This window comes from Camelus ferus, chromosome 2, assembly GCF_009834535.1.
Source record: "Camelus ferus isolate YT-003-E chromosome 2, BCGSAC_Cfer_1.0, whole genome shotgun sequence".
Classification (NCBI taxonomy): Eukaryota; Metazoa; Chordata; class Mammalia; order Artiodactyla; family Camelidae; genus Camelus; species Camelus ferus.
In genome coordinates, this window is record NC_045697.1 from 101,552,795 (window position 1) to 101,572,762 (window position 19,968).

Genomic DNA, 19,968 nt, shown 5'->3' on the forward strand with positions numbered 1-19,968 from the left:
TATTCCAAGTGGTCTTATTATAAGAAGATACTGAGAGAAAAAACAAAATAAAACAAGTGATTTCATGGGGGAGAGTGGCAAAGTAACTGGGTCGCTAGGTCAGCTTGTAGAGAGAGCAGGGTGCCCTACCTCTCCTGGACCCCATGCCTCCCTCAAGGCAATTAACTGCTATCTCACTCGAACCAGAGCAATTTTGAGTCTTTTTTGTTGCAGCAGCTTAATATTATCCTAATAAATTGAGAGAGAGATAATATAAATTCAAACCTATATTGAGTGCAAGTATTGTACAAATTACTACATTAGGCTCTATGAGGATGCAGAATTAATTAGATGCAAGTTCTGCCCTCAGGGACTTTATAATCCAGAAAAGATGAGCCAAGTACCCAGACAATTACATTACCACATAGCCTATTTTTCTTGTCATCTGAGAGTTATAAACAAGGTGCCATGGGGTTATAGGAGGAAATACCCTATTAATTTGGACCAGGAAATCTTGAATCAGGAAAAGTCTCATGAAGACAACCTTTGAGAAGGACCTATAGTTGAAAGGATTTCAAAAGCAGAGGTAAAGAGTGAGAGGAAAGAAACAGTGTGAACAAAAGCACTACAGCAGAAAAGTGGATGCGCGTTCATGTGTCCTGCTGGAACAGAGGGTAAGGCTGAGGGGCCTTGGAATATGTATGTTGAAAGAGTAAGTTTAGAACCGCATTTTGAAGAGCACTGAATTACTATAATTATAAAATACATAGTAAGTTCTTTCCATATGCAAACATTGTGCTAAGTGCTTTATGTATACTTTCTTAGTTTATCATCAAAATAAACTAATCTTTTATATATCTCTTCTAGTGTCAGGAGTCTGTACCTAATTCAGCAAGCAATGGAAATTTCATAGAACTATGAGAAAATGAATGAGAACTCTCTCGCTAGGCTTCAGGAAGGGCAGTCACCATGTAGGCGTGGACAACTCAGAATGCCAAGGGGAGCAGGTGAAATTTTTTTCTTTTTTTAGTAGTAGACAAGGCAAGAGATGAGCGGTCTGAATTAGAGTGGCAATCCTGAACCTAGAAAAGAGGGGCTGAACTCAAGACATTATGAAGAACTTGGCAAGTAATTATGTGACTGTGTAAAGAGTCCTATGAGAAAGGAAGTGGGGAAATAATCCTAAGGTTTAGAACCTGAGCCCTGAAATTAACAAAATAAGAAGTTAGGTGCTGTTATTCACACATTAAAAAAAAAAATTGGAGGTAAGGAGGTGCACTGGGCTTATTGAGATGTTGTGTAGACCTTTGCTTTCTCTGCACCATGACTTACATGGATTTGCACACACACACACACACACACACACACACAAAGTCGCTAAACCTTTTTTCTTCTCTGAAAAATAGGAATGATAACATCCAACTCATAGACTTTTTGAGAATTAAATAAGATAATTTTTTTAAAGGAAAGAAAAAGCACCTGGTACCATAACACTGTAGGTAGCACACAATAGGCACTCACTAAACAGTAATTAATATTCTTATTGCTGTTTTTTCTCTTGACATTATGAAAAATTGGGAGTAAGAGGTGTAAGTTCGAAAGGCTTCTCTTTGTGTGTGTGTTCCATATATATGGAAGATGTGAGAGTTGAGGAAATCATCCAAAAAGAGAAAGTTTTAAAGAGAGTCTTGGGAAATACCTCCATTTTAAGACACTATACAGAAGATAGGAGCTAGTGAAGGAGATAGAGGAGGAAACAGCAGTGAGGTACAAAAAAATGAGAGACGTGGAAAAAGCAAATTCAAAGAGAGGATGGTTAACATATCAAATGTTGCTTAGAGGGCAAAAGGAATTGAGCTCTGAGAAAAACAGTATTGATTTTAGTGGCAGAGTCAAAAAAATGAAGCTTGGCAGGAGATGGAGACCTAAACGTGTTTATCAACATGTGGGAACCAGCCGGTAGAGAGAAAGATCACATTTACAAAGGAGAAAGAAAAATTGAAGGAATGAAATCTCAGAGGAAGAAAAAGAGGTTAGATGGAGCATAGGTGCGAAGATCAGCCTCTGCCAGGAAGAGAGATGCACTTTCTTCATGGAGGGAAGTGAGAGAAAAGAGGCAGGTGGTGGTGAAGAAATGAAGACATTGAAGGCAACTCCACATAGGTGAAAGGGCTCACTGAAGCTGGCTTTTTAGTAGAATAATAGGTTAAGCCATCTACTGAGGGGTAGTGAAATGGATAAAATTAAGGATTCACAGTTTATTTTTTCTTTCACAGGTAAAGAGCATTTATCTAGTAAAAGACATTATTTATTAATGTTTCCACTTTAATAATATTTTGTCAAATCCACTTTTCTCCTCAAAGCATTCATTTTTCTAACGTTTGGTGAAAATTCTCAGAGAAAAGCATCATGAATCACTGAAACGAGTCACTCTCCATCATTTCCATTCTTTAATGTCAACTCTACATATAAAAGGAATAAATGGTATATATTGGTGGAAGGGAAACCAAATTCCACAGCACCATTCCAAAACATCTCCCTCCTACAGAATGATAATAATGCAATTTTTATTGCTCTCCTTTCTTCATCCACTGTACTGAGTTGAAAAATGTCCAAAAAAACCTTCATGTCCACCCAGAACCTCAAAATGTGACTTTGTTTGGAAAACAGAGTCTTTGCAGATGTATTTAGTTAAGTTAGGTCATACTGGTCAAGGGTGGGCCCTAATCCAATATGAGCTATATCCTTATAAAAGAGAAGTTGGACATAGACACATACAGACAAGGAAGACATGTGAAGACAGAGCAGAATTTGGAGTTATGCTGCCTCAAACCAAGGAATGTGTGGGGCTCTCAGAAGCTGGAAGAGACAAGAAGGAATCCTCCCCTCTAGGCTTCAGGGGAAGCAGGGACCTGCCACCATCTTGATTTTGAACTTCTGGCCTCCAGAACTTTGGGGGAATAAATTCTTGTTGTCTTAAGCCACCTAGTTTCGTGGTAGCCCTAGACAGCTAATAATACCCACCAAAAAGAAATAAGGAAGCTAAGCCCTGTGACTAATAGATACTTCTTCTTTTAGACCTCATAAGGATCATCCAAAAATCAAAAGTACCATTTTTCACCAGAACTTAGCTTTATTGAGCCTGAAGCTCTCTCCAAAAACATCAAAAAAAAAAAAAAGCCCACATCAGTTCTTAAATTGTCATTGTAAGCAGAGAAATGGTTTACCTGAAAGCCCTAAAAATATGATGAGAAATGGATGCAAGAAAAAAAGCATTTTAAGATCTATTACATAAAAAATTACCCAAGTGCCACTAGTCCCAAGGTTCTATGGAAGAGGTCAGTCAAATGAGAATAACTAATCACTCAGAATAACCAATCAGTAGAGAAAAAAATAATAGCCTTGGGCCCTAATACTTGTCTCTTTAAAAGGAAAGACACCCAGTTAGAACACTGAGCCTAGAGCAAGGTACCGTGATGAAAGCCAAAAAACAAAAAAAAGAAAGAAAAAAAGTGTTAGGATTCCATCTGGAATTCCTTGATAACACATCAAAAGGAATGGGCATGGATTGCCAGAGGGACCAGAAAGACAAAGGCCCATTCTGTGTTTGAAGACTGTGTTTTTGAATCTTAACCACACATTTGGATTAAAAAAGTAAAATAAAATAAAATAAAAAACCTAACTCTCTATGCTTTGAGCCTATTAGATATCACAGGAGGAAATAAAGCAAAATTTAGAGATCAAGGTCTGGGATTGTGGTGCAATTACTCTGGAGAGGTGGTGAAAAGATACTACAAAGAGCCATAGATCAGCAGAAGAGAAACTTTAGACCTAAACTGCTTCTTTTTTCATAAGACAAATCAGTAGGAGATAAAGGGAGAAAACTATTCCTTTCTTATTGAAAGAACTCCTGGGAAATACACTGTGTTTATAAATGCAAAATGAAAAAAATAAAAATAATGGAGTAGAAAGGGCCACAGTAAGAAGTTATGGGGATATTATTTGTAAGAACATCAAATTTTTATTTTAGAATGGACTGGAATGATTGTAGACTTCTAAGGATTTGAGCAGCAAGATCAAAATGACTCTTCAGAAAGACGCTTCTTGCTCTCTGTGCGCAGGAGAGTTTACAGAACAGAGAAGGTGATAAAAAGAGTTCGAACAATTGAGTACGCAACTGGGTTATGTATGTAAAAAGATCAAGAAACAGAATTCAAAGTGGATTAGATGAAACAGATCTGCACTTAGATCTGATTTTCTTCCATAAACACTTCAACCAAAACCCCCCACTTATTCTCCTGCCCTCAAATAAATTTTCCATCAATCCTTTGCCTACAATGCATTGATCTCCCGAAACCATTAATTGTCCCTCATCTCCATTAGGTTCTCACCTCCCTGCCTACACAATTTAAATAACACCATTCATAATTATAATCACTCTTTCCCATTCCCAACTACCCACCCTCCTCTCTCTTTCCATTATACTCACCTGGCTAAATCCTGGTGCTTATTTAAGCCCAGCTCCCCACGCTCTTTACCCTTGCACCTGGATAACTGAATGGAGCTGAAGAGAAATATACAACCATGCTCACCCTTCTCTCTTCTGTTTCATAATCCTCAACCTCAAGAGGATGCCTAGCAATCAATCTGCCTTTCTAGTCCATTCACTCTTCTATTCACTTGGATAATTATTCCATGCCTTTCCTGTCCTCAAATCTCCAACACTATGCCCTCTAGGTTGATAATCTCGTTTCCTATTTCTCTGAAAAGTCAGATGATATCCTAAGAGAAATTTCTCAAGCTCTTATTGCCATACTGCTCTTACATCTACCTTTTTCTTGATGCTAGAAATGAACAGCCCATGCTCTTCTCCAAGTCTAACCCCTCCTCTGGTCTCTGGGGCCAATCTCCTCTTACCCACTCAAAGACATCACTCCAACATTTATTCTCCCTCCCTCTTTTCCATTATCATTTTTCCTCTCTCTTAGATCAAAACCATTATCATACAAACATATTATAATATCTTTAAAAAGTTGTTTCCAAGTTCTTCTTTAGTTATTGCATATTCTCTATTCCAGACTGTTCAGAAACTTAATTTTCTGTCCTGAATTTCAACCTCTCTTTAATCCAGTTCACATAGGTTTTTGCTTTTACCACTTAATAGAAACCGCTTATATCAAGTCACCAATTGCCACAACATTGTTATATGCAATGGCAAATCCCTAATCTTTATTTTATCATCAGCTTTTAACACAATTGATCACTCCCCATTTTCCTCATAAGGCTTCCAGGATGCTACTTCCTCTTGGTTCTCCTACTTCACTGATGGTCTCTTTTTCCTTTTCATCCATCCTAGCCTGTTATTTTCATATAACCTATACACATCTTCCCATATACTTTAAATCATCTCTGGATCATTTATAATACCTAATGCAATATAAATGCTATGTAAATAGTTGCTGGCACACAGCAAGTTCAAGTTTTGCTGTTTGGAATTTTTTGGAATTTTTAAAAATACTTTTGATCTATAGTTGGTTGAATCCATGAATGTAGAACCTGCAGATCCAAAGGGCTGACTGTATCTTAAGACAAACAAAAATGGAAATAAAACATACCAAAATTTATGAGATGCAGCAAAAATGCTTCTAAGAGGGAAATTTATAGTGATTTATGCCTACATTAACAGAAAAGAAAAATCTTAAATAAACAACCGAACTTTTCACCTTAAGGAACTAAAAACAGATGAACAAGCTAAGCTCAAAGTTAGCAGAAGAAAGGGAATAATAAATATTACAGCAGAAATAAATGAAATACAGATGAGAAAGACAACAGGAAAAATGAAACAAAGAGTTGAGTTTTTAAAAAGATAAAGTTGACAAACTTTTAGCTAGACTAACCAAGAAAAAAAAAGAGAGAGGACTCAAATAAAACTATAAAGAAAGAGGAGTCATTATAATGGATATCACACAAATACAAATGATCATAGAAGCTACTATGAACAATTATGTGCCAAAAAAATTGTAAACCTAGAAGAAATAAATAAATTCGTAGAAACATAAAATTTATCAGACTGAATCATAAATAAGTTTAAATTTGAACAGCCCTATAACTAGTAAGGAGATTGAATCAGTAATCAAAAACCTCCCAACAAAGAAAAGCCCAGAACTAATGGTTTCACTGGTGAATTCTACCTAACATTTAAATAAGAATTAATGCCAATTCTTATCAAACTCTTCCAAAAAATTGAAGAGGAAGGAACACTCTCAAATTCATTTTACCAGGCCAGAATTACCCTGTTACACCAATTAAGAACACTACAAGAAAAGAAAACTATAGACTGAATTCAACAGCACATTTAAAGGATCATAAACCATGATCAAGCAGGATTTATCCCTAGAATGCAAGGATGATTCAATATTCTTTCATGATAAAAACTCTCAATAAATTGGGTATAGAAAGAATTTATGCCAACATAATAAAGGCCATGTAGGACAACCCCACAGCTAACATCACATGCAACAGTGAAAGGTTCAAAGCCTTACCTCTAAGATGAGGAGCAAGATGAGGTTGCTGCCTCTCACCACTCTTATCCAACATAGTACTGGAAGTCCTAGCCAGAGCAATCAGGCGAGATAAAGAAATAAAAGGCATCCAACTGGAAAGAAAGAAGTGAAATCATCTTTGTTTGCAGATAATATGATTTTACATACAGAAAATCCTAAAGACCCCAGCAAAAAAAAATTTAGAACTAATAAATTCAGTAAAGTTGCAGGATACAAAGTCAACATAGAGAAATCAGTTGTACTTCTATACACTAACAACAAAATATATGAAAAAAGAAAAAAAATAAATTCATTCACAGTAGCATCAAACAATAAAGTACCTAGGAATAAATTTAATCAAGAATGTGAAAGATCTGCATAATGAAAGCTATTGATGAAAGCAATCAAAGAAGACATAAATAAATGTAAAGATATTCCCTGTTCATAGAAAGGATTAATTTTGTTAAAATGTCCACACTATCCAAAGTCATCTATACTTACAATTCAATCCTTATCAAAATTTGAGTAGCATTTTCACAGAAATGGCAAAAACTACCCTAAAATTTGTATAGAACCACAAAAAAACTCAAATAGCCAAAGAAATCCTCAGAAAGAAAACGAAACTGCAGGCTTCACATGTTCTGATTTCAAACTATATCGCAAAGCTATAGGAAATAAATCAGTATGGCACTGGCATAAAAACAGAGACATAGATCAATGGAATAGAGTAGAGATCTCAGAATAAACCCATGCATACTTGGTCAACTAATATTTAACAAGGGAGCCAATAATGCTTAGTGGGGAAGGAACAGTCTTTTCAATAAATGGCAATGGGAAAATTAGATACTCACATGAAAAAGAATGAAATGGGGCCCCTATCTTACACCACTCACAAAATTTAACTTGAAATAGATAAAAGACTTAAATGTAAGACCTGAAATCATAGAACTCCTAGAATAAGACATAACAAAAAAGCTCCTTAATATTTGTCTTGGCAATAATTTTTGGATATGACATCAAAAACATAAGCATCAAAAGCAAAAACCACAAATGGGACTACATCAAACTAAAAAGTTTCTGCACAGCAGAAGAAACAATAAACAAAATGAAGAGGCAATTTATGGAATAAGAGAAAATATTTGCAAACCATATAGTAGATAAGGAGTTAATATCCAAAATATATAAGAAATTTCTACAACTCAGTAGCCAAAAAAAACAAAAACAAAAACAAAAAACAAAACCCTAGTAATCCAATTTGAAATGAACAAAGGATATTAATAGACATTTTTCCAAAGAAGACATGCAAATAACCAACAGGTACCTGAAAAGATACCCAGCATCACTAGTGATGAGGGAAATGCAAATCAAAACCACAATGAGACATCACTCCACATCTGTTAGAATAGCTGTTATCAAAAAAAAAACAAGTGATAACAAACGCTGGTGAGGATGCAGGAAAAAAGGAACCCTTGTGCTTTGTTAGTGGGAATTTAAATTCATGCAACCACTATCGAAAACATTATGGAGGTTCTTCAAAAACTTAAAAATAGAATCACAGTATGATCCAGCAATCCACTTCTGAGTACATATCCAAAGGAAAAGATATCATTATCTTGAAGAGATGTCTGCACTCCCATATTTACTGCAACATTATTTACAATAGTCAAGATACGAGAACACCTTAAGGGTCTATCAACAAATGAATGGATAAAGAAGATGTGGTGTATATACACACACAATGGAATATTACTTAGCCATAAAAAAGAGAGATTTTGACATTTGCAACAGCATGGATAGATCTAGAGGGTATTATTCTAAGGGAAATAAGTCAGGCAGAGAAAAGCAAACACCATATGCTCTCACATATATAGGAAATCTAAAAAATTTTAAAAAGGAACTCATAGAAACAAAGAGGAAAATGGGAACTCATAGAAATAGAGAGTAGAATGGTGGTTGCCAAGGACTAGGGGTTGGTCAAAATGGGAGATGATGTCAAAGTGAACTTCTAGCTAGAAGATGAGTAAGTTCTGGGGATAAATCTGGGGGTAATATACAATATGGTGACTCTAGTTAACAATACTGTATTATATACTTGACCAATGAAAGTTGCTCTGAGTGTAGATCTTAAGTGTTCTCACCAAATTAAATAATTATAGTCACACGAGTTGATGGATGTTAAGTACCCTTATTGTGGTAATCATTTCACAATATTAGGTATATTAAATCATCATATTTATACTTTAAACTTATATAATGCTTTATGTCAATTATATCTCAATAAAGCCAGGGGTAACAAAAAAGTTTAAAATAAAATAAACTGAATATGACCAAAATACATTTTTTAGTTCTCTTCCACATCTACCCCAAGATTTCTTCAGTTTCCCATCCATTCCTCCTATTGCTCTGAGCAAGAATTTTAGAATCATCCTTGGCATTTCCCTTTCTTTCACATGCTTCATCCAATTCATTACTGAATCCTTGTTTAACATTCAATATACATCACTACTTCTATCCTCTGGTCCAAGCCACCATTATTTCTCTCCAAGATTATTGCAAGAGCCTACTAACCAGCCTGCCTGCTTCTACTGTTGGTCCTCTGCACCTGACTTTCCACACATCAGCCAGAATTGTGCTTTCACATAAGTCAGATCATCTCACAGGACAGGAACTATGACAGTTTTGAGATTTTACCTACTAGAAAGCTAATAAAGTAGCCTGCTGCAGTTTATAGATGCTGACAGAGACACAAGACTACTGGATCAGAGACAAAAGACAATGCATTACCCACAGTACTAGAAGGAGTTAATGCAACATTGTTGCATAAGTTCCTAAGCCCCAGTTCTCCAAGGATATTATGAGGACACAGGTATTACTGCCAGTATATGCAGTGGGTTGTGTTATAGGAGTCAGGAAGCCTCAATATTATATACCTGGCTCCTGTAAACCTGCCTATCCTCCTTTCCAGAGGGAGCTATGTTTGCCTTTATTATTCTGCAATATAAACAAACCTGCTACAGGAAAGGAAACAGCTCTACCTTCCAAGGCTGCTTGCTAGGCAAACATCCTTAAAAAGACAATTCAGAGCAAATTATCTGTTAATGCCTTTGAAGATGTGCAGGAATGTGAGGGACCCATGGAGACAATCATTTCTGTGCAAAACCTTGAAATAGTTTGCACCTTTTTTAGAGTAAAAGCCAAATTCCCTGCAATGACCTACGAGGCACTATGTGATATTACCCTCTGATGTCTCTTAGACCATTCCCTACACTCTCCGTCTTACTCACTCAGCTCCAGCCATGCTAAAATCCTTTCTGTTCTTTAAAGACACTTTAAAGATGCCAAATACTCTCCCACCTAAACTTACACTTGGGATACTCTTCTCCCAGTTTTACCTACAGTGCTCGCTCTTTAGTTGTATCTCTGGTTTAATGCCACTTTATCCAAGATGTTCTCCCAGATCATCCTATATAGAATGGGTAATTATAAAATAACACCCCCAGTGTCCCCTATTCCTCTTTACCCTGCTTTATATTCCTTGATTGTTTATCAGCATCCGACACCTTATCTATGCACTTGTTCATTGGTTTACTGTCACTCACTCCATTAATACAAAAGCTCCTTTGGGCATGTGGAATACTGTCTGGCACACAGTATGTGAGAGGAAGAAGGGAAGAAAATAAAGTAGAAAGGAAGGAAAGAGAGAAGGCAGAGGATAGTCAGGAGGGAAGGAAGAAAGACAAATGGAGAAGCATGGCAGAGGTAGAGGAGGAAAAACATGCCAAAAATTTTCTAAGGTGGCACATCTGAGGAAGTGAGTAGCACTATGGATGGGGAACTTGGTTCTAACTCATTTTTTATGAAGAAGAATTTTTTTTAATTTTTCTATATCAAATACTCTTGTTAGAAGTTTATCCAAACATTCTGTTCATATCAGTATTTCTCAAATGGGAGTCCACAGATCCCAGAGAATAAATGATTACATTTTGATGAATCTAATGATTTTCTAATAGAAGTTTAAACTTTAAAATTTTCATTTTGATAAAAATAAAATATATATGTGCTCAGCTAAGTGTTATACTATTAATAATTAAGCCAACATTAAGAGTCCAAGAGTATTTTTACTTTTAAAAAAAGCCATTATTTCTCAAATATGAGAAATATGGGTATTTCTTATTTATTTTATATTCCATTGTCTCCCCCCATTCTTATTCAGTGTTTTTCGTACCTTAATATGTCCACACTTTTTAACCTCTAATTTTTGAAAGCTATAAACATCAAAAGTCCTATAATCATTAAACTTTTCAGGATCTGAAGTATTAATTTCACTATCAGAAGAGATATATTCAGAAGAGTTCTATTATCTCATTACTACCTTTTAACAAGCAATGGTTATCGACTGTCCACTGAGAAGCCAGTTTAGGCTTCAACCTTAGCAGGGTGAATTATAAATTTGTATCAGGAGATGACTCGGGTCCACTCCAGAGCAGAACCCAGGAAGTCTGTTTAACTACTAGTCAGCCCTTGTATTATCTAGTAAGGTTGACATAACAAAATACCGAAGACTGAGTGGCTTAAATAACAGAAAATTATTTTCTCACAGCTCTTCTGACAGTGGGAAGTCTGAGATCAGAGTGCCATCATGGTCGGGTTCTGGTGAGAATGCTCTTCCTGGACTTCAGAGGAGTCACATGAAAGAGAGAGAGGGCAAGCTCTTTGGTGTCTCTTCTTGCAAGGGCACTAATCCCACCATGAGGGTCTCATCCTCATGATCTCATCTATCCATAACTACTTCCCAAATGTTCCATCTCCAAATACCATGACAACAGGGATCAGGGACTCAGCATATAAAGGAAAGAGGGACAGTCTTAATATGAAAGACATAAAGAAATAAAGGAGACAAGAGCGCTTTCTCAGGTCATGTCCAGGCAGACACATGTGACTTCAGTTACCCATTTCCTACCTTCTAGCCTGGTTCAACTTCTTGTCCCTAGAGTCCTATACATACACTGGGGTGACCAGGAGTATTTTTGGTTCATCTTTCAGAAACATCTGAAAGTGAAATGGACAGCTTAAAATTTTCACCTAAAATGAGTAACCCCAAACTCAACAGGGATGTGTTTTCACTCTTAGGATATAAACATCAGGAATTCAACACAACCTGCTTTCTCCCTGAATTCTCTTTCAGACTATCATGTAGAACATGAACAAGGGGCTTTCTTTCCATGCTGGAAGGCTATGGAAGTGCCGGCCTGGACCACACTCCACTTGCCAATGATCAGAAGTGCATTCCGTCTCTATGAGGTGCGGTTAGGTAGGGGTGGTAAAAATGATTAAAATTTGAAACCCAAGTTGCTTTGTTTTTGTCACCAATGTCCTGGAAATATAATTCTCGCTGTAATTTTCTAGAACTACATTCCTTCTTGCTATTCTTATATTTTCCATTCCATTACAATAAATAGGTATTATCCAATGAAGAAAAGCAATATGACTAAAAATTATAAGTTAGGACTGGCTTTAAAATACTTACTGATCTGAGAAACAACTCTTAACCACTTAGTGGCCCCAAAACAATTATACTTTTCCCTCTAACACTTGACTCAAAAACTGTATCCCTCAAAGGGAACCCTCCTACACTGCTGGTAGGAATGCAGTTTGGTGCAGCCACTGTGGAAAACAGTATGGAGAGTCCTCAAAAGACTAGGAATAGACCTACCATATGACCCAGGAATCCTGCTCCTGGGCATATATCCAGAAGGAACCCTACTTCAAAATGACACCTGCACCCCAGTGTTCATAGCAGCACTATTTACAGTAGCCAAGACATGGAAACAGCCTAAATGTCCATCAACAGATGACTGGATAAAGAAGATGTGGTATATTTATATGATGGAATACTATTCAGCTATAAAAACTGAGAACATAACGCCATCTGCAGCAACTTGGATGCTCCTGGAGAATGTCATTCTAAGTGAAGTAAGCCAGAAAGAGAAAGAAAAATACAATATGGGATCACTCATATGTGGAATCTAAAAAAAAATCAAAATATAAATACAAAACAGAAACAGACTCATAGACACAGAATACAAACTTGTGGTTGCCAAGGGGGTGAGGGGTGGGAAGGGACAGACTGGGATTTCAAAATGTAGAATAGATAAACAAGATTATATTGTATAGCACAGGGAAATACATACAAGATCTTACGGTAGCTCACAGCAAAAAAAAAAGTGACAATGAATATATATATATGTTCATATATAACTGAAAAATTGTGCTCAGCACTGGAATTTGACACAACATTGTGAAATGACTATAACTCAATAAAAAATGTTAAAAAAAAACTGTCTCCCTCAAAATATATAAGGCAAAGATATTTGTGAAAAGATATTTAGTCTCACTAGCAACTTGGAAAATTCTAATTACAGTGAGTCATTATTTTGGTACATCAGATTAATACAGATTTTTATAAATGATGATATTAAGTATTGATGAGGCCATGGTGAGAGTGTAATCGGAGTAATCTGTCTGCATAAAGAATGAATGAATGGATGGATGAATGAATAAATGAATATCAAAAATCTTTTTTCAAAAAGGGTACTTGACTCTTCAGTTGCAGTTACTCAATGTAGCCTAACAAAATAAAGATAAACACAAATATTTAGCACCATTGTTTATAATCTTGAACATTTAGAAACTAACCCAGAATTCCAACAACACGGAATTGGCTAAATAAGTATGGCATATCTCTTCAGTAGAACACCACAAATATTTTAGGTGAACATGCAATGACATGACAGATGTCCCTAGCCTATTGTTAATGAAAAAAGGTTGCCAAACAATGTATATAATGTGTAATTTGAGTCAGAGAAAGAAAGAGACACTACATGCTCAAAGTGGATCTCCGGTGTGCTGTTATGTTTTTCTCTCTCTCTCTCCTTTTTTTTTTTTTTTTTTTTTTTGCTCATCTGTTTAAACTTTCAACAATGATAAATGTTTTTGTAAAAGGAGTAATCTTTGCTCTTTAATCTACTTCCCACTTTTAAAAACTCACTGACTTCTACTCATCTATAAATACAATTTGCAGTGCTTTAGCTGATACATATCCTTGCAAATACATTCTTGGTTTCACACATACATATTTTCTTGACTCATCAATTCTCAAGTAAACTTCTAAGTTCCAGAAGGTCAAAGACTATTGCATCTAATTCTTTAAACTTCTTGGTGCCTAATAAACTAATGTACATAGAAATTACACATATTATTTATTCAATACATACATCAGAAATATGTGATGGAAAGAGACATTAAAAATTTAAAGTAGATAAAAATGTGTTTGAATTGCTGTTGTCCATACTCTAAATATGTTTGCTTAATATTTCCTAAATCAAACGTTCATCTATTTTCCCACCAGTAAGTCCCTGTTTCAGGGCTATTACTATTTGAGACTCTGTCTCTGTCTCGGTGAGTATCTGAGTTCAAATCTTTGCTCAAAAAAACACTGCCACAGCTGTGAGTCCTGCACACTAAGGTGACCTGCCTGCTGACTATGTCATTGCTGGAAATCATGGTTCAATGCACCTTTAAAATGTTCTTTCTGTCCTATTGACTGTCTCACAAGTTTAAGTTATTCTTTTCAGGTCACAAGAAACAGAGATTCACTCAAGTCATCTCAAGTAGTGGGTGGCTTACTATACAGATAATGGCAGAAATATGGGCAGTGGGATGCATAATGCTAGTCTCATAGTCTCTGGGTTGGAAAAGGCTTTCTAAATAGAACATGAAATTTAGAAGCCATGAAAATATAGACTGATAAATATAATTATCCTGAAAACACAGCTCACTGTGTCCTCCCAAAACAGTTAAAAATTGGAATATTTGTTATTCATATTACAAACAAAATATTAATTTCTTTATAGTGTGTGTGAGAGAGAGATAACAGAGAGAAAGAGATCCTAAAATCCAACAGCAAAAACACCAAAAATTCAATGGAAAACCAGGCAAAAACTATGAGTTTACAGAAAAATAAATATGATTTGTAAACATATGGGAAAATGTTCAATTGCACTCTTACTAAGAGAAACACAAATAAAAACTATAGTTAGATTTCATTTTTCTCCAAAAAGTTAATAAAGATTAAAAAAATCTAGTAACCTACAGGGTCAGGAAAGGTATGTAAAACAGGCCCTCTCATATACAGTGTGTGGGAGTGTAAATTACTTCAACAACTATGGAGAAGGATTTTGAAATGTGTATCCAAAATTGCAAATTGTAATTACCTACTTACGTTCTGGCCCAACTATTACACTTCTGGAAGTTGGTCCTATTGATATGCTATACACACGTGTTAAATGATATATATAAAAGACACATCTTCTAGCATTATAATAGCAAAAGATTGGTAAACCTAAATGTTTATTAATAGATGTATGACTAAATAAATCATACTCTGCATATGACAGAATATATGTCACCTTTAAAAAGAATAAGGAAATTTCTTTATATATATTGTTATGCAATTGTGATTATAAAATGAACAAAGCATAGAGTTATATGTGTAGGATGGTAGCATGTGTCTATGTATATGTATATAGTATCATTATAAAATATACACACCTCTGGAAAAAGGAAGTAAACAATCAGGGAACAGTATGAGACAGAAATTTGTTTTTCAAAATAAACCCTTTTGTATCTTTCGATTTTTGAATCTAGTGTGCATATTTCCTTTTTAATAATTGCATAAACTAGGAGGATATCTTCTTTAATGAGTGGATTTCCTAGTAACATATATGCAAGACAAGTGGGTACCCCAAGCCTTGGGGAATGGGTGCAGCATTATATTTATATAACCAAATGAAAGCCACTCTTACTAATAGCCCTTGGTGTGGAGAGCTGTTCTCCATAGAGGAAGTATGGGCAAAAATTGCATAGAAGTTAGATTAAAGAGACCCCTGGAAACACAAACATTGAGCTCATGACTGCATCTCTTTTAATAAAGATTATTGTTATTATTAAAAACTTTATTGATTAATATAGTTGCACTAATGAGAATACTAATGTGACCACAGACAGACTTAACACTATGGGGAGAGACCTCTAGAACATCCCCCTCCCTATGCTGAAAGTTACTAGTACATCTGCAGTGACAGCACCGCATCAGTGAACTGAATGCAGAGAAAATTGCAAGGCCTTCCATTTTGAGCAGCAACATGTGGCGGTGACAGAAATAAAGTCAGCAGAAAACAAAGACTTCCTTTCTCCGTGAGAGTTTAGAAGTATGACCAAGGTTACGAGTCATTTTCAATACAATGAAAGAGAAGAAAACTTCATGAATAAGATAATGGACTTTCTAATAATTTGGGTACGTGAATACTCAAGCCGGTATTAATTTGAAAAGTAAAATAAATATGAACTCTTTTGTACACAAAGTGAAAGTGGTGAAGTGGACCATACCAGTAAGATAAGAAAGAAAAAAACTATGTCCACGACTAGCCTCAGGGGTACCCAGGAAAAGCCAAACCATCTAGTTGGGCTTCACGAAGAACAGGACTGGAGTAGAGCTGGCCTCTTGGAGCCTGAAACTGGGAGGTGGTTCAGAGCAGAAGGCTGCTGGGAAGCTGAGCAGCAGGAACTGGATCTCACCCTAGTGGCCCATCGCTAATGTGACAGCTCTTCTGTGAGTATTTCCTTCTTTCTTTTCCTGCTACCACCAATCTCTTCACCCTCTGTGTATCTCTGTTGCCTTCTCATAGCTTCTGTTTACCCATGATTTGGCTCCACTGTGGCCATAGCGGTTTAGCATTGTCTCCCTCTGCTAACTGCCTCTGACCTTCCTAACCGACATCACCCACAGCAAGCACTAATGAGCACAGGTAAACTTTACATGGACCAAACTCGCCACAAGGATCCGTCTTTTAGTCATCTGCCAGCCTACTGCCCTTGGGTTAGAAGCCCATCAGGCCCAATCATATTGGCGTTAAACCACATGCAGAAAAACCACAGGTGGGAGTAGAGGAGAGAGCAGAGGAGAGCTGGCCGAGAGCTGTCTGCCTAGCACTCTCCATCAGCAGAGTCTGGGCACAGGGCAGTTTTCTTTAGAAAGGGCCATGGATCTTTGCAGAATCCCCTGCCAAGTCTTCATGCTAGGAAACTCTATGAGGACTTGGAAAGTCTATAAGAACAAGTTGTATAGGAACTTAGCAGAGATTATTTAAATACTTACTTTAACAGGGGCTGAATATGGGCTAGGAGTGGAATGTTAGACTAAATTCACTATAACTCTCCATTGCCAAGCAGAGTTCACTTAGAATTTAGGAAACTAACAAATCAAAATTTGCCAGAAGAAAAATGCTTTCTAAATTAATAAAATTAAAGGTTTTGTGCATCTCTTTTCTTGCTCCTGAAACCTCTTAGCGTGCCCAACTCCTTACTCCATGTATTACAGTATATTATGATTAAACCAGAGTTTAATGTATGCTCCACAAACACCCATGTCGTATTCACAGCCCCTAATGAGACTATGAGTTGAATATATTAAATTTAAAACCATTATGTTGAAGACAGAACAAAAAAAATCATCGGTTAGTATGCTAATGCGATGATCTTTCAGACACGAGCTGGTAGCAAGACCAGCCTCTATTACCAAACAAGGACACCACCTTTATTTAATGGTTTCTTCTCTGCACGTGCCCAAGGACACAGTAAAAAGAAAAAAAAAAAAATCTATGGGGTTAGTGGGCAAAGACAATGAGAAAGAATCAAGAAACTTCACACAGCAGGAAGAGTTCCAAAATATTTTTTTTTTTAATCTTGGATTTAAAATCACAAGGGCTTCCACTGCTTAAGGAAGGTGAAGACTGCAGCCCAAGTGCTTGGTGACGGCTTGGCTCTATGTTTAAAGGGGTGGGTTTATTTTGTGATTCATTTGCTCTCCTAGGAGAATACTGAGACTGCAGCACAAATATAGATACCTTAATTCAATTCTGGAACTAAAAATTGAGTTAATTTTTTTTCAAACAACTTACAAAGAGTAATGCAAATTTTGATCATTTAGGTTTTGTCCAATCGTGCTGTAGGTCAAAAAACATCTTTAGAATTTTAAGTATATGTATCCTATCTCATTTTACGTTTCTTACTCTTTATTGATTTAGTTTGCTCAGTAAAACATTTTACTGTACATAGAAGCAAGCTTGGAAGATTTTCTGCAAATCGAGCATAATGTCCCTGCTAGCTGCCCTAGGGGTTTTGAGCTATAATGATTTTTCTTTTGATTACCCTATTAATCAGTGAGGAAATATATAAGGTTATAGATGTATTTTCCTATGACTATCATACATGCTGACATATAATTTCAAAAGATTAGAAGGTACATCACTTCTCTCTAATAAGTAAATATTAGACTCAGCATTCCTATCACTACGGCACGAAGTGAGTACTGTGACTTCATCTCAATAGCCCTCTGCCATGAAAGCCTTTTACCTCCATTAGTTAAGAACGTCATAGCAATTCAGTTACCACAGGTACTATGAAAACATCATACCCTAAGGTAGATAGCTCTATCCCAAGCAGTAACCCATTCATTTGTATTCAATAATCTATATAAAGCACAAGGTGCATCTCTGGCACTACCTTAATAATGAATGACAGTAAGAATGTTAGGAGATCAATGATAGATCAATTAAGATGAAAAAATCACAGTAATTGAGAAAATATGGAGTATTGGAAAGTAAAAGGACAAACTAAGCAAAATCAAAATGAAAAACATTTTGCAAAAAAGCTAACTAAACAAACTAAACTAAAGCAAAAATGATAACTTTATAATGTAAGTAGCTAACAGTTGATCCAACAGAAGGTAGCTAACTTACCAAAATATTTAACATCAAAGGGTTCTAAACATGAGACCAGGTAGAATAAAATTAGAAGTGTTTAAATATACACAAAGAAAGGAAGATTTTCAATTTTATTTAAAACAAAATACAGCAGAAGAATTAGAAATTATTCTATAAATATGTTAAGATATATTTAAATTAAAAATCACAGTGATGGTTACCTTTTGTAAAAGACTCATCATTAGCTACCAGTCACTATTTCTCTTTCCTGAGTTAAGGTTCTCTACTCTGGCTTTTTCCCTTGTATGTTTGTAATAAGTGCTGACCATTCAAGATGAAGGTCACCAATTATTAAATGTCACGCCCCTGTACCTTCATGACTTGTTTGTTCCCTTGAATATATTATCAACATTCCAAAAAGGAAACATACAAGGACAAGATGACTTCATATATTTTTCATGGGACTGAAAATGTTATGAGGATAGGAATTATTACTAACTTACCTAAAAAGAACCCTGTCATTAGTCTCCAGAGACCATCTAAACTGAGAAAACCCCTTCATCTTAAAAAAGGTGGCAAATAAGTTTGTCAAAGGAAGAATGTAATTTCTTTAATACACCAGTTTCCCAAGAATAAATAGAAAGCCTTCCAATCCTCTTCTTTCCTATCCCTTCCTCTTCCACCTAATGATACTTTTAATTTGGTAGTTTTATTACCTCTCAGGCAGTAGGGGCTGGGGGTGTAGTATAACAAAGATTATTTAAGATTCTTAAATAATCCCTAACTTGAAGAAGGAGATGCATAACTATGTGGTCCTGTGTTAGATCCTGAGGCAATCCAAGCAGCAGGAAATGCAGAATCTTCTATTTCTGCAATATTGATATCTTTAAAATACAGAACTTACAGAATTCAGGGAAGTCACAGAGAGAAGGGCATGATGGAAAAGTACATCTATATTTGTTTTTTTTTTTTTAATTTAAGGGGTAGTTATTTTTTGGACACAGCTTAGGATGTTCTGTAATATCTATATTTTGTTAAATTGAAGTGTAGTCACATAAACACACCTAAACACACATATACATTGCATATGAATTTGCCAGTGGTTCTGATATTCCAAGACTTTCAACAGTTGAAAACTACAGAATTAGAAGTGGAGCCAAATTCAGATAATCAAAGGTAACAGAATTTAGAGTTTAGATACTAGAAAAGGCTGGAAACTGATAACCAACTTGGAACTACAGATCAAAACTAGACAAATGAGGGTTAGAGAGAACACAGTTGCCAAGATTAAGACAAGTCACTGCATTGAGAACAAGGACCTATGAAAATAATGAAAGATCAAGGCGGGAAAGAGAGAGCAAAAATCAGGTCAGTGAGGGAACTTCTGCTAGAACAAAAGCCAGTTCCACAATGCGACAGTCCAGGGCCTAAATACAGAAGGTAATTCACATCTGAAAAATGCTAAATGGATTAATCTGATTAGATGAAGACTATGAATATGTGGCATCCAAAACTGGGTAAATACACCCTCTAAGTTCCTGGGAATCTCCTGCAAAGCCTGTAAGAGGTTCTGCAAAGACTTTGCGTGCTTTTGTGAGCAAAGTATTTAAAAGTTTGAGGAAGAG

At 35.9% G+C, this 19,968-nt stretch overlaps 2 long non-coding RNA genes across 2 annotated transcripts in view; one reads left to right on the plus strand and one right to left on the minus strand.

Annotated features, from left to right (window-relative positions):
* The window catches only part of LOC106729929, a 172,061-nt gene that overhangs the window by 70,566 nt on the left and 81,527 nt on the right, over positions 1-19,968 (minus strand). Inside the window, exon 5 of the long non-coding RNA XR_001366352.2 lies at positions 6,522-6,634. This is a non-coding gene — a long non-coding RNA (uncharacterized LOC106729929). The remainder of the gene's footprint in view (positions 1-6,521; positions 6,635-19,968) is intronic.
* LOC116658709 lies at positions 6,170-19,600 on the plus strand. The gene is made up of 3 exons (XR_004313991.1): positions 6,170-6,274; positions 15,085-15,087; positions 19,585-19,600. It is a non-coding gene; the product is annotated as an uncharacterized LOC116658709 (long non-coding RNA).